We start from the raw sequence: 15,816 nt of genomic DNA, 5'->3' as shown, positions 1-15,816 counted from the left end.
ATGGAGGTTCCCAGGCTAGGGGTCTAATCGGAGCTGTAGCCATTGGCCTACACCACAGCCATAGCAACACGGGATCCGAGCTGTGTCTGCAACCTACACCACAGCTCACGGCAATGCTGGATCCTTAACCCACTGAGCAAGGCCAGGAATGGAACCTGCAACCTCATGGTTCCTAGTCAGATTCGTTTCCACTGAACCATGGCGGGAACTCCACATTTTTTTTTTTTTAAATTAAAGTATAGTTAATATACAGTGTTGTGCCCATTTCTACTGTGTTGTTAGTATTATTTTGTGGTACGAATACTTGATGGAAGATCCGCCCTCTGGGCAGATGAAGTGTGCGGTGCGGTGCTGGTAACCGTGGTCCTGGTGAAAGGCAGATCTCTGGGACTCATCTAGGAAAGCTAAAACCTTTGTCTCACATGTCCCCCCCTCCCCTCACCCCTGGAGACCACCATCCATTCTGCTGCTGAGTTCGGCTGTTTCAGATACATCGTCTAAGCGGTATCATGTTGTGTTTCTGCCTGTGACTGGCCTCTTTCCCTAAACATAGTATCCTCTAGTTCATCCACGTCATCCCCAAGGGCAAATTCTCCTTCTCTAAGGCTGAATGGGAGCTCCTATTGTGGCTCAGTGGTAACAAACCCAACTAGTATCCATGAGGGCTCAGGTTCAGTCCCTGGCCGTGCTCAGTGGATTAAGGATCCAGTGTCACCATGGGCTGTGGTGTAGGTTGCAGAATTGGCTTGGATCCTGAGTTGCTGTGGCTGTGGTGTAGGATGGCAGCTGCTGCAACTCCAGTTCAACCCCTAGCCTAGGAACTTCCACCTGCGGCCCTTAAAGTCAAAAAAAAAAAAAAAAAAAAAAAAAAAAAAAGGCAAAAAGGCTGAATAATATTCTAAACTTTTGTGAATTCAGGTTGCAGCTCTTCTTTTTTTTTTTTTTTTGTCTTTTCTAGGGCTGTACCCATGGCATATGGAGGTTCCCAGGCTAGGGGTCTAGCTGTAGCTGTAGGCCTACACCACAGCCACAGCAATGCCAGATCTGAGCCGCCTCTGCAACCTACGCCACAGCTCACGGCAACGCTGGATCCTTAACCCACTGAGCAAGGCCAGGGACCGAACCCGAAACCTCATGGTTCCTAGTCAGATTTGTTAACCACTGCGCCACGATGGGAACTCCTGCAGCTCTTCTTATCTCTGGTCTTTAGAATGAAGGCAAATTATTTAGCCTCTCTTAGCCTCGATTTTTCTTACCTCCCGTGTGGATGCCGAGACTAGGTCAGATGATGCCCCATAGCACGTGGTCTGGTGTCTAGCACCGACCAAGGCTCAGTAAAGGGAGTTGCTATTCATTATTAAGTCACACTGTTGTCGGGGACACTAAAAAGCTGATTTCCCATCTCGGGGGCTGGTCACTAAGCAGATGCTGTCACTTCTTCCTTTGTGGTCTCCTGGCCACCCTCTCTCTGTCGCCATTACTCCACAGAGTCAGATCTGTGGGTTGTCCCTCGTGGGCACGGCTGCCTTCGTTCTTGTATTGGTGCAGAAGTGATCTTTCTTTTCAGATGTGGCCCTCCACTGACTCTGGCTCTCCCATGTGGAGCCAGGTGACTCCAGGTGGCTTTCAGAGTCTGTCGTCTTCAGGCCCATGTGTGGTCACCTTCCATTACTCTTTCGTCCACACCCTCTGCCCCAGTGATGTAGGAATGTGTTCTGAGATATCCATTTTCTTTTCTTTTCTTTTCTTTTTTTTTTTTGGCTACCCTGCCCCAGAGCATGTGGACTTCTGGGCCAGGGACCAGATCCGAGTAGCAGTTGCAGTGGATCCTTTAACCCACTGCTCCTGGTGCTGCAGAGATGCTGCCCATCCCGTTTCACTGCAGTGGGAACTCCCTGAGATGTCAGTTTTCTTTCGTGTTTGTCTGAACGGACATCCCGGGTGGCTTCACCCAGGTTGAACCCACTGTCTCTCTGGACAGCTTTGACCTTGTTATGGGGCCCAGGGTCCTCCATTAGCTCTGAGCTTTCCAGATCTCTGAGGTGGTCAGGCCTGGTTACCACCCCTCCTGGTCAGGCCCTGGCCTGCCCTTAGAGGTTGAGAGTCTATTCAGAAATTCCATTACTCAGTTGCTCCTGTTGATTTAGAGTCAAGAAGGAGTTCCCTGGTGGCACAGTGGGTTAAGTATCTGGTGTTGTCACTGCAGCAGCTTGGGTTGATCCCTGGCCCAGAGACTTTTGCATGCTGCAGGTGTGGCAAAACAAACAAACAAAACCCCCCCCTAGAAATCACACCCTAAACCCTGTTAAAAGGCACTTTGTTCCCAGATGCATTTCTCCTTTATCTTGCCTTTTTTTTTTTTTTTTTTTTTTTTCCCTTCCTCCCCTCATTTTTGGCTGCCCTGTAGCACGTGGAGTTCCCAGACCAGGGATCAGATCCGAGTCACAGGCTCAAACCACAGCCGTGGCAACACCGGATCCTTAACCCACTTTGCTGGACGTTGCATCCAACCCACATCCCAGTGCTCCCAGGTGCCATCCCAGTGCTGCTGATCCCCTTGTGCCACAGCAGGAAATCCTCCTTTACCCAAAACTGAAGTGTTGAGTGGGTAACAGTCCGTTTTTGTGTATCAATTTTTGTCCCCTTAGTTTAAGCGGCCTGGGCAGCTGCTAAAAATGAATCTCTTGTTGGTTAAAAAAAGGTGTGTGTGGGGGGTGGGATACAGGCTATGGGAGCTGCTGTTTTCCTTGGTCTCTGGAGCCCCCTGCCCTTCCTGGGCCAGCTGTCAGGCTTCCTGCTGTGTCTTGGGGCTCCGGGGCTGTGTCCTTGGTCACGTGGCCTGACTGCACCTCCCATATTCTTCTTTGTTTTTTCTTCCTAAAATTATTGAATTTTCAGGGGTTCCCGTCGTGGATCAGTGGTTAACAAACCCGATTAGCATCCATGAGGATGCAGGTTCAATCCCTGGCCTCGCTCAGTGGGTTAAGGATCTGGCATTGCTGTGAGCTGTGGTGTAGGTCGCAGGTGCAGCTCGGATCCCGTGTTGCTGAGGCTGTGGTGCAGGCCGGTGGCTACAGCTCTGATTTGACCTGGGAACCTCCATATGCCATGGGTATGGCCCTAAAAAGACAAAAAATTTATATATATATACACACACACACACACGCACATAAAAAGTAAAATTATAAGATTTTTTATTAAAAAATAGGAAAGAAGATCAAATAAACGAGGAGCATTCTGTTTGTGGAAGACGTTACCCAATACCAAGTGGTAGCTGTCCCTAAATTTACTTTATTTTTTTAGGTTTTATTGACGTATTCTCATGTTCTGACCTCGGTGCCTAAATCATTTCTGTGTGATAGTAATTTGCATTTAGCTACAGCAAAGATTTGAACCTCCTAGGGTTTAATGGTAGGGACCCTTTGAGCCACTGGAAGAAGGAGGAGTGGATGGAAGGTTCTGGAGGGTGGGTTTGTGCTTATTCTCGCATTGCTGCTGCCCGTCTGCTCCAAGGGATGCTTGAGTGAATGCCCAGCTTTCTTCCAGAACCTGCTGCGCGTTTCCATAGTGAGCAGGCGAGGCCCAGATGGTGGGTTAAGAGGTTCACCTCAAGGAACCAGGAGGTGCCCAGTGACTCTGTGGGTGGCTGGTCTTTGAGGGGGTGGGACAGGGCCTGGGGACGGACACGAGGTGGGAAGGTAGACTTGGGACGTGCTCAGAGTGTCTTGTAGCTTCTTCCTTCTGGAACCTTCCTCACAGCTCCTCCCGTTTCCCAGTTGTCCTGCCCCCCCGCCCCCCAACAGATGAATATCAGGAGACTGAGCCAGAGGTCAGACCTGCTGATTCGACCCCTCTGTTTCAAGAATAAGTAGAAGTTGGCTGCTTGGTGAAGGGAGCATCGCCCCGTGTTCCCTGGAGTCACTCAGGCAGATGGGTCAGAGGTGTCTCATGCCATGTTTTCATTAGGAGAGAGATTTGGATCCTGTTTTGGGGGAGTAATTTGGGTAAAATTTCAGACACATTGACCGGCAGAGAGACCACAATAAACACCATATGACCTTCCCTCCAGATTAACAGATGTTAATATTTGGGCATATTTGTTTGAGATTTTTACTGTTTACTTATTTATTTGTTTTATTGAAGTATAGTTGTGGCATTACTTTCTCCTGTACAGTGAAGAGATTCAGTTATACACAAACCTATACCCTCTTTTTAATTTTTATTTATTTATTTTTTAGGACCTCGCCTAGGGCATAATGGAAGTTCCCAGTCTAGGGGTCGCATCAGAGCTGCAGCTGCCGGCCTCTGCCACAGCCACGGCAATGTGGGATCGAAGCTGCCTCTGCAACCTACACCACTGCTTGTGGCAACGCTGGATCCTTAACCCATGGAGCGAGGTCAGGGATTGAACCCACATCCTCACGGACACTCTGTTGTGTTGTGTTCATAACCTGATGAGCCACTACAGAAATGCCTGGGAAGTGTGTTATTAAAAAATTTTCCCTTTATCTTGGGCTAACAGTTGTTAGTTTTTAAATAGTAAGACAATATTTCTTTTGATTTCTAAATATACCTAAATGTAACATTAGTCCTCATGGTACTAGTCTTGTAAGCAAGCTTTGTTATCATTCTGGTGGACATTTCACTGGGATAGCCCACCTTTTTTTTTTTTTTTTTTTTCCTTCTTTTATGCCTTTTCTAGGACTACTCCTGTGACTTATGGAGGTTCCCAGGCTAGGGGTCTAATTGGAGCTGTAGCTGCCGGCCTGCGCCAGAGCCACAGCAACTCGAGATCCCAGCCGCATCTGTGACCTACATCACAGCTCATGGCAAGGCTGGATCCTTAACCCACTGAGCAAGGCCAGGGATTGAACCCACAGCCTCATGGTTCCTAGTCAGATTCATTAACCACTGCGCCACCACGGGAATCCCTGGGATAGCCCATCTTGACCTCATGCAAAAACCTAAAGTGGAAAAACAGGCCCACTTTTACGTATTTTTTTTTTTTTTTTTTGTCTTTTTAGGGCTGAACCCTCGGCATATGGAGGTTCCCAGGCCTAGGAGTCGAGTTGGAGCTGCAGCTACAGGCCTATGCCACAGCCATGCAGGATCTGAGCTGCTTCTGTGACCTGCACTGTACCTTGCAGCAATGCTGGATCCTTAACCCACTGAGCGAGGCCAGGGATCGAACCTGCATCCTCATGGACACTATGTCGGGTTCTTAACCTGCTGAGCCTGCAACAGGAGCTCTGAGGCCTACTTTTAAATTTACTTGATTCCTGTTTAGGGCATCACTGTCCTTTGCATATCTAAGATTAGGGACTGTAGAGTCATTGTTGCATTCTGACATCTCTTTATTTTTTACTTTTAGACCTGCTTTTCCCCTTAACATTCTCGAATTTCTTGTATTCTTTTTTTTTTTTTTTTTATTTTGTCTTTTTAGGGCCATACCCTCGGCCTATGGAAGTTCCTAGGCTAGGGGTCGAATCGGAGCTGTAGCCACTGGCCCATACCACAGTCATAGCAACCCCAGACCCGAGCCACGTCTGTGACCTACACCACAGCTCACGGCAACGCTGGATCCTTAACCCACCAGTCGAAGCCTGGGATGGGACCTGGGTCCTCATGGAGACTAGTCAGGTTTGTTACCACTGAGCCACAACGGGAACTCCTTGAATCACTACATTCTGATCGCATTGCTATCATCTGGTTTAAGTCTGCTCACCTCTGACCCAGCTTAGTAGCTCCTTTGCTGAATATGCAGCCTCCAGTGTCCCCTGTGCCCTGTTACCAGATTTAAAACCAATGCTTGTTTTCAAAGAGGACTTCTCCCGAGTGGACCCTTAAGGGCCCCGAAGTTGCCATAGTCAAACCCCAGTTCTGCCGCTTACCAACTATATAGCCTTGAATGTGTTGCAAATATTTCTAAGACTCAGTTTGCTTGTGGGTTTAGGTTATAGGGCTTGAAATCAGAGAATACACTTGAAATCCTGTAGTTGGCACTCTAGTGTTCCTTCTGTTATTCCTAATCACATCAGGCCTTAATCCCTTTACCCAGATGTCACTGTTTTTCATATTGTGCTACTTATTCCCTAGGGATTCAGCTTTAGCCTTTTAAAACCACTAACGTTTTGTGTCATCGGTTCGTCTTTTGTTGACTTTTTAATCCCCTTCCCCTTCAAATCAAACCTTTGCATGCATGTAACCTTTGCTCTTGCAAATATATACACCTGCCTAATTGGGTCCATCACTTTTTCATCTGTAGTGTCTGTCTTTGTTTATTTTCTATGCATTCTTTAATAATCCTACCCAAAGACCCTCTTTTCTGTTTCTTTTTTCAACACAAACCTAAAGCACTGTGTTATTTTGTTTATGTAATACTGTCTTGTTAGTTTAGTATCTACGTAGACGGCATTTTTTTTATTTTTATTTTTATTGGAGTGTAGTCGACTTACAGTGTTGTGTCAGTTTCTGCTGTACAGCAAAGTGACCCAGCCATACATATACACACATTCTTTTTCTTATCTTCCATCATGTTCTATCCTGAGAGACTGGGTGTAGTTCCCTGTGCTGCACAGCAGGACCTCAGTGCTTATCCATTCTAAATGGAAGAGTTTGCATTACTAACCCTAAACTCCCCTTCCATCCCACACCCTCCCTTCTCCCCTTTGGCAACCACAGGTCTGTCCTCTATGTCTGTGAGTCTGTTTCTGTTTTGTAGACAGGCTTACCTGTGCCATATTTTTGATTCCACATATAAGTGATATCATACAGTGTTTGTCTTTCTCTGATCTCTTAGATGTGATCGTCTCTAGGTCCATCCATGTTGCTGTGAATGACATGACTTCATTTAAAAGATGGCTCTTTAAGGTTTCTGTGTAGCCAGTGTGTTGGAGGCAGACAGGAGTGGATCTAGTGAGGGTGGTTAGGACGTGGCTGACATGGGGAGAGTGTGGTGTGGACAGCGCATTGGTGGCAGTGCCATGGCAGGAAGACCACAGGATGCACTGATTGGTTGGATGTAAGAGATGAGGGAGAGATTGGGCTCGACTTGGATGGCTGTGACATTCACCAAGAGGGTATGCAGGAGAGTGCATTTTGGGGGGTATCCAAAAGATGTGTTTTTTTTTTTTTTTCTTTGTCTTTTTAGGGCTGAACCCTCAGCATATGGAGGTTCCCAGGCTAGGGGTCAAATCGGAGCTGCAGCTGCTGGCCTACACCACAGCCACAGCCACGTGGGATCTGAGTCACTTCTGTGACCTACACCACAGCTCATGGCAATGCCAGATCCTTAACCCAGTGAACCTGAGTCTTCATGGATGCTGTTCTGGTTCGCTAACCGCTGAGCCACGAAGGGAATTCCAGATGTGTTCATTTTTAAACATGTTGAGTCTGAGGTTGTTTGCAGTGAACTGAGGCTTGCTCTTGGATAGATGCTGGGCCTTGAGCAGGGGTAGAGAGCTGGAGATTCTGCTTACAGGTTGTAATCGCAGCTAAATTTGTTATTCTTTTTTTGCCTTTTTTTTCCAGGCCGCACTTGCAGCATACAGAAGTTCCCAGGCTAGGGGTCGAATTGGAGCTGCAGCCGACGGGCTGCACCACAGCCATAGCCACAGCCACGTGGGATCTGAGTCACTTCTGTGACCTACAGCACAGTTCATGGATCCTTAACCCACTGAGGGAGGCCAGGGACCGAACCCTGTCCTCATGGCTACTGGTTGGGTTTGTTACCACTGAGCCACGATGGGAATGCCTGTTATTCTTTTTAAAAATATTTTTTAATTTTTAAAATTTTATGGCCATATCTGTGGCTTACAGAAGCTCCCCAGCTGGGGATTGAATCCATGTGACAGCTATGATCTACCCCACAGGTGTGGCAACACTGGAACTTTTAACCCTCTGTGCTGGGCTAGGGATGGAACTTTTACCTCCGCTGCGACCCAAGCTGCTGTGGTTGGATTCTTTTTTTTTTTTTTGCCATTTCTTGGGCCACTCCCGTGGCATATGGAGGTTCCCAGGCTAGGAGTTGAATCGGAGCTGTAGCCACTGGCCTACGCCCGAGCCACAGCAACGCGGGATCCAAGCCGCGTCTGCAACCTACACCACAGCTCATGGCAACGCCGGATCCCTAACCCACTGAGCAAGGGCAGGGACCAAACCCTCGACCCCATGGTTCCCAGTTGGCTTCGTTAACCACTGTGCCATGACGGGAACTCCTGAAGGTAGTTTATTTTATAGGAAGTTAAGTTTCTTTACCTTTTGGTAGCCAGATGTAGGGAAGAAGGTTGTCCAGGCAGCCTCCTGCATGCGCTGTGGTTTGAGTGGTTACATTTGAGTCTCTGTGGTGTGGACATTGGATGGGTGGCTATGATTGTTCAGTAAATCATTTTTATTAGTGGCGTTGCTTGTAGGAGCCAAGGAGTTCTAATCTATGAAAACGCATGTAGAAAATTGGCAGATTTATGAAACTGGATTATCTTACTTACTTTTTTCCATGGTATTAGCGTTGTGTGAAATACTTTCGATTGTTGCAGCATATGGGGCAGAATTTATGAAGCCTTAGTGACTGAAAGTGTACTTTCTAATCAACGTTCTGAGACCTATATAGATCTAGATATAGCTTTGCTTATTTGTACAGGGGGTGGAATGGAAATCTGTGAGGTCTCAGTGATGCTTTAAGCCATCAGTACAAAGAGGAGAGTGTTCTGATGGGGAGGAACTGCCTTCACGGTTTGCATTTCGTGGTAGCTCTCTTGATGCTGTTTGTCGTAAAGTCCACGGGAGACTTCTGAAGGCTTTTCTTCACCATCTCTTCATGCTGATGCCTTGAGCATTCAGATGGATGTGGGCGACTGAGCTGGAATGTGAGGGTGGGTCAGAGTTTTCATTGAGCTTGCTCTTCATACTGTGTCGGGCACTTACTTACCTTGTGACTGTGCCAATAAAGAGGCCACCCGAGAAATCAGAAATCTCATCAGTACACATTGATCGGAATGCTTTTGCTCTTTCCTAGGCTGTGATCTTTCTCTCATAGAAGTCTTTTGTGATTGTACCAGATGATACAGAACTGACTTCCTGGTGAATTTGGGTGGTGCTGACTTTAGTCTCATTTAGACTGCTCCAGGTAACTTGTGCTCCATTTGTACCAGGCAGTTTTGTTCCTGGTTTAAAAATGACTTTTGCATTCTTTCCTTTGGATGATGGTAAAATCATTCTATTTCTTTTTTTGGGGGGGGGTTGAAGGAGAAAAAGATAGCTTTATTGCTTTGACAGGAAAGGGGACCCCAGCAGGCTCATGCCTTAAAGACTGTGCCCTCCTAAGGAGAGATTGGGAGGTGGTTCTGTAGTTTGGGGAGTGGAAAATAAGGCCTTAAGTAAGGATCAGGGTAGAGGCAAGCTTGCATTGTTTCTCAGAACTAGTGCTTAGTAGTCCCAGGACTGGTTCTGGTGGTCCCCCTTCTTTATCAGGTAGTTTTTCCTTTTGTTGGGGGTTTTAGTTCTGCAGAAAGGATACTGTTATGTAAATTCCTTGAGGAGGAACCAGGACCCTGCCCCAAGGCTGCCCTATTGTCTCTTGACTGCTCCTCCAGGTCTCTGCATCCCCTCCCTTCCCTGATTAGCAGCTGCCCTTTGGAACTTGGGGAAGATCTTGGAGGCTGAAGCTCATTCTCTAAAAACAAGAAATGGAGGACACAGAAAGGCCTCTGTGCCCAGGAGCCTCAAAGGGCCCTGCTCGGTTACATTTCCCCCTTTTCTTTGATACTTGGGCAAGATAGGGAATATTTTGGGTGGAGATCTTAATTGTCACCTCGGTAAAAGAACTCGGTTTGAGGGGGACTTAGTTTTAAATCCCCACTTCTCCTTTATCCATAGGAGGTTGTAATAGCAATGACAGGGATGGAGTAGGGTAGTTTCACAGGGAGTTGTACAAGTCCCAGTAAGGGACCATAGATGGAGGGAAGTCTAGGGAACTTTTGGGAGATCACTGTAAATTAATAATTGCTCAAGAGAGCCATCAGAGCCAGGCAGCCTTGTTTGACTGGTAGAGGCGTGAGCTAGGCCTCAGGTGATTGGGTGGGGGATGAGGTGAGGCCTGCATTCAGGTTCAGACCTAGGGCAAGCGTGTAAGGACCACCCTTCTGCTGATTTGAATAAGCACCTTGACAGTCCTAGTTTGACCTTATAGGGTCAAATACTCTTTTGCCTGATACCACGGAGGAGCTACTGCCCTGAGAAAGAGGAAGAGGTGGTCTTTTCCCACCCCCACTCCTGTAGCCCACCTGGTCCTTGGGGCAGCGCCGCCTTTGCCTGCATGCTTGTATCTCTCACAGGTGTCTTATCCAAAAGTCTATTTCTTGCCTGTCTACTTTGTCTCTGGTGAGTGATTCTAATTTAAAAACAGTGGGTTCAAGTCCCAGTCTGGGTTCTGGCTGGGTTCAAGTCCTAAATGCTGTCGGTTTCAGCAAGACTTAATAAGTAGTGTATTAAACACCTGTAATGACTCTAACATATCCTGGCATCAATGTCCGTATAGCCTGTCACCTCCCAATTCTTTTTTTTTTTTAAATCTTTTTATGCGTTTTTAAAGGTAGAAGTGTAATATGACGTGAAGATCCAGGCGAATCTGACAATTCAGTTAATTAATAAGTGAAATCTAGTTGAGGGAGTCCTTTAGCTGTATTTGATGATTCATCAGCAGTTGCTGCTGGAACTAAATTATTTTTTAGGAGTTGCCGTCGTAGCTCAGTGAAAACAAATCCAACTAGGAACCATTAGGTCGTGGGTTCGATCCCTGGCCTTGCTCAGTGAGTTAAGGATCCGGTGTTGCTGTGAGCTGTGGTGTAGCTCACAGATGCGGCTCGGATCCAGCTTTGCTGTGGCTCTGGCATAGGCCAGTGGCTACGGCTCTGTTTAGACCCCTAGCCTGGGAACCTCCATATGCCACGAGTGTGGTCCTGGAAAAAGACAAAAAAAAAAAAGAAGGTGTGGTTTGTGAGCGCTTTTGTGTCTTTCTGAATCAGGCACATGAAAAAAAATTAATTTTTCTCTTCAAACTTAATTTATTTTTAAAATTAAAGTATCGTTGATTTACAGTGTTGTGCCAATTTCTGCTCTACAGCAAAGTGACCCAGTCATGTATATATATGATATACACACACACACACGTATACATTTCCTTTCGTATATGACCTTACACCATGGTCTGTCCCCAGAGATTGGATAGAGTTCCCTGTGCTGTACAGCAGGACCTCATTGCTTATTCATCCCACATGTAATAGTTGGCTTCTACTAACTTCAAACTCCCCATCCATCCCACTCCCTCCCCTCCCCCTCGGCAACCACAAGTCTGCTCTCTCTGTCTGTTGAGACTGTTTCTGTTGTGTAGACAGGTTCATCTGCACCATATTTTAGATTCCACATATACGTGATATACGGTATCTTTCTTTATCTGACTTCACTTAGTATGAGAATCTCTAGTTGCATCCATGATGCTGCAAATGGCATTATTTCATTGTTTTTTGTGGCTGTTTAGTGTACCACATCTTCTTAATCCATTCATCTGTTGTTGGACATTTAGGTTGTTTCCATGTCTTAGCTATTGTGAATAGTGCTGCAGTGAACACAGGGGTGTGTGTATCTTTTCAAATAAAGAATTTCTTGGAGTTCCTGTTAGGGAACAGCAGAAGCAAATCCGACCAGTATCCATGAAGACGCAGGTTCAATCCCGGGCCTTGCTCAGTGGGTTAAGGATCTGGCAGTACTGTGAGCTGTGGTGTAGGTTGCAGATGTGGCTCGGATCTGGTGTTGCGGTGGCTGTGACGTAGGCCGGCAGCTGCAGCTCCAGTTCAACCCCTAGCCTGGAAACTTCCATATGCCACAGGTGTGGCCCTAAAAAAGGAAAAAAAAAATTTTTTTTCCCTGCATGTGTGCCCCTGCGTGGGATTGCTGGATCTAGGTGTAGTTTTCTGAGGAACCTCCATGTAGTTCTCAGCAGTGGTTGTATCAATGAACATTCTCACCAACAATGTAAGAGGGTTCCCTTTTTTCCAAACTTAATTTTTTTTTAGAGCACTTTTAGGTTCATAGCAGAACTGAGAGGAAGGTATGGAGATTTCCCATGTGCTCCTGCCACCACGTGCACAGCCTCCCTCGTGATCAGTAACCCTGCCAGATGGCACATCTGTCACAACTGATGACCTCACACTGACACGTCATCGTCACTCAAATAGTTTATGTTTTGGCCCACTTGTGGTGTCCTGTGTTCCCCGAGTTGGGGCAAATGTGTGATGATGTGGAGCCGTTATCATGAGTATCATGAATATCGGAGAGTGTCGTCACGGCCATGAAAATTGCTCTCCACACCTCAGGCCCTGCACGCGCTGAGCTTTCTGCTGTCTTCACAGTCTTGCCTTTTCCAGAATGTTATATAGCCCGAGTCATACCGCTTGCTGGCTTCTTTCACTAAGTAATATGCATTTACGGTTCTTCCATATCTTTGCGTGGCTGGTATCCCATTCCTTTTTATTATTTTATTTTTATTTATTTTTTGTCTTTTTGCCATTTCTTGGGCCGCTTCCACAGCATATGGAGATTCCCAGGCTAGGGGTCGAATCGGAGCTGTAGCTGCTGGCCTATACCACAGCTCACAGCAACGCTGGATCCTTAACCCACTGAGCAAGTCCAGGGATCAAACCTGCAACCTCATGGTTCCTAGTTGGATTTGTTAACCACTGAGCCACGACGGGAACTCCTCCCATTTCTTCTTAGTCCAGAGTAACATTCTCTTGTCGGATGGACCACAGTTCATAAATCTGTTCACCTGCTAAAGGACCTCTTGGTTGCTTCCAGGTTTTGGCAATTATGAATAAAGCTGTTCTCAACATCAGCATATATATATGTTCAGGTCCTTTGGGTAAATAGCAAGGATCAGGATGCCTGCTTCGTGCGCTAAGAGTATTTTTAGTTTTGTAAGGAACTGCCAAGCTGTCTTCCTAGGTGGCTGTACCATTCTGCATCCCCGCCAGCAGTGACTGAGCGTTCCTGCTGCTCCATATCCTCCTCAGCACTGGGTATCGTCCGTGGGCTGGTTTTGGCCATTCTGCTAGGTGTGTAGCGGTGGCTCCTTGTAAATTACATTTCCCTGGTGACATGGGATATGGATGTTTGGTTTGTCTGTGGCTTCTCATCTCACTCTCTTGACTTTGTCTTTTGTAGAAGTTTTAAAATTCCAATGAAGTTCAGCTTGCTGGATTTCTTTTGTGGATTGTGCCTTTGTGATTGAATGTAAAAGTCATTGCCATGCCCAGGATCATCTAGCTTTTCTTCTGTGTCCTCTTTTAGGAGTTTTATAATTTTGCATTGTACATTTAGGTCTGTGGTCCATTTTGTGAAACATTTTGATCTTTTTTTTTTTTTAGTGTTTTGTGATTTTATTTAGGTATTAATGGCATCCTCCTTTAAATTAGTATTTGAGGTGATGTTTATTTCTCTTCTTTGTACGTTTCCTTAGTATTTATATTGTTTTTAATGAATGTTTATCATTTTTCCCCAAAGCTAGCACCCTCCCTCCCTCCCTTCCTTCTTTCCTTCCTTCTTTCTTTTACTTCCCTCTCTCTCTTTTTTTTTTGCTTTTTAGGGCCGCACCTGTGGCATATGGAAGTTTCCAGGCTAGGGGTTGAATCAGAACTGTAGGTGCCGGCCTACACCACAGCCCGAGCAACTCAGAATCCAAGCCACATCTGCAACCTACACCACAGCTCACGGCAATGCCGGATCCTTAACCCACCAAGCAAAACCAGAGATCGAACCCGGATCCTCAAGGATGCTGGTTGTGGGTTCATTTTTGCCAAGGCACGACGGGAACTCCCAAGATTTTTTAATACACTTTTTAAAGATTATCTTCCATTTATAGTTTTTACAAAATATTGGCTATTGATTACTGTAATGTTTTTTAAAAGACGAAAGCACACTAGTTGCAAGTCCTGGCAAAGTGAAACAGTTCTGCCTTTAATTCACTGCAGTTGGGTTCTCCTGATCCTGCCAGCTGTTTAGCTTACTTTTGTACTAAAACATTCAAAAAGCGGGTGTCTGGGGGCCATCCTCAGTGTCATTTTGGAGTCATTTCATATCATCTAAGGAAAAGTAACGTGAAGTTTTTTAAGGAATTTTGGTCTTCCAAACGGCTCTCCTTTTCAAAAACAGCAGCCCAGGCAGCACAGCTGATAAAATGCAGGCCGGCCGCTTCCTCAGAGACTTTTTTTTAACCTTGTGGCCCTTTGGCATTTTGATGCATCTTTTACAATAAATACGTTCATTCCTGCTGACCCTGGAAGAAAAGAGGATGGAAGATGTTCTCAGGAAGCTGGGCGACTGGATTGTGAGGCAGGCACAGTGGAAATGAATGTGCGCCTGGAAATGAATCTAACTTGTATCCATGAGGACGCAGGTTCAATCCCTGGCCTCGCCCAGTGGGTTAAAGATCCGGCATTGCTGTGAGCTGCCGTGTAGGTCACCGATACAGCTTGAATCTGGCGTTGCTGTTGCTCTGGACTAGGCCATCAGCTAGTGCTCCGATTGACCCCTAGCCTGGGAATGTCCATGTGCTGTGGGTGTGGCCCTAAACAGAAAAAGAAGAAAAAAAAAGTGTCTAAACTGCTGGCTGCCCTGGGGTGTGCCTGCCAGCCCTCCTGGTGAGTTTGGCCACAGAGTCGGACCCCGGACTCTGCTAAAGGAAACTGCAGTCAGGCTTCTCTTGGCTGAGATTTGCCTTCCTCCTTATGGATGTGGGGGTCTGCAGGTCCCTCAGAGACAAGCTCAGACACGCCTTTGTCCTCGAAGCTTTTCACCCAATTAACTGGCCCTTGCAGAGCTCAATGGCATCTCTCTGTCATCCAATTGGAGAAGCTGCAGCGGAACCTGGAGACCTTGGGCCCCTCTTGTCTGCCCTCCAAACAGGAGCACAAAGCCTGGGGGTGGGTTGGGGGCCCTGGCTGCGGCCCAGGGGGCCAGCAAAACCAGGACCGAGCCACGCTCCCTAATCCAACCCAGGTCTCTCTCCATCCTCAGTGGATGGGATTGTCATTGGCCATTTCAGTAAACACAGGATGCTGCCACCCTCAGGCCAGCAACCACTGCTACCGATGATACACCCTGGGGAGACTCAGGATGGAGAGAGCCTGACACTGGTCCTGGATACGAAGGTGCACATCAAAGGAAAGATCTCAGTGTGATCAGACTTTGCATCTTCCCATGTGGAGCAAAGTGCTAACCTCCTTACCTCGAGATGTCTGTTTTTCTTTAACTAGCAGTAATCTTTTCATTTTCTGACTACTTGGTCTTCATGGTAGAACCTCCTATATATCCCGGCTCCCCCCTGGCCTGCAAAGACCAATTCCTTATCTGAGAGGCTGCCTCTCAGGCTTAAGTCCTCAGCAGGTCTGCAGAATAAAACAGTTCTCAACTTTTTTTTTGGCGGGGGGGGGGGGCCCTCCGTCACAGCATATGGATTGACATTCCCAGGCTAGGGATGGAATTGGAGCTGCAGCTGCCTGCCTCCCCCATGGCAATGTCAGATCTGAGCCATATCTGCGACCTACACCACCGATCACAGCAACGCCAGATCCTTAACCCATAGAGCGAGGGCAGGGATCGAACCCGAGTCCTCACGGATACTAGTTGGATTTGTTACTGCTGAGCCACAATGGAAACTCCCCAACTCTCAGCTTCTAGGTCATGCAACACTGGTGTCCTTTCCTTTTTGAACCCTAATCTCACGCACATGAAGTTAATCAAAATTTGAAGGAAAATGACCTGAAT

At 46.8% G+C, this 15,816-nt stretch overlaps 1 protein-coding gene across 7 annotated transcripts in view; it reads left to right on the top strand.

The window, feature by feature from the left end:
• Positions 1-15,816, top strand: part of MPP7 (membrane palmitoylated protein 7) — a 265,984-nt gene that overhangs the window by 14,341 nt on the left and 235,827 nt on the right. Inside the window, exon 1 of one of the 7 annotated variants that reach the window (XM_021064728.1) lies at positions 9,014-9,124. The exons of the other annotated variants lie outside the window; for them this stretch is intronic. The gene's annotated coding sequence lies outside the window, so the exon portion shown is untranslated. Of the gene's footprint in view, positions 1-9,013; positions 9,125-15,816 lie in introns of those variants that run through there. 7 annotated transcript variants of the gene reach the window in all.

This window comes from Sus scrofa, chromosome 10 (assembly GCF_000003025.6).
Source record: "Sus scrofa isolate TJ Tabasco breed Duroc chromosome 10, Sscrofa11.1, whole genome shotgun sequence".
Lineage (NCBI taxonomy): Eukaryota > Metazoa > Chordata > Mammalia > Artiodactyla > Suidae > Sus > Sus scrofa.
Note: the sequence above shows the minus strand (reverse complement) of the source record. Positions and strands in the feature narration are given on the sequence as shown.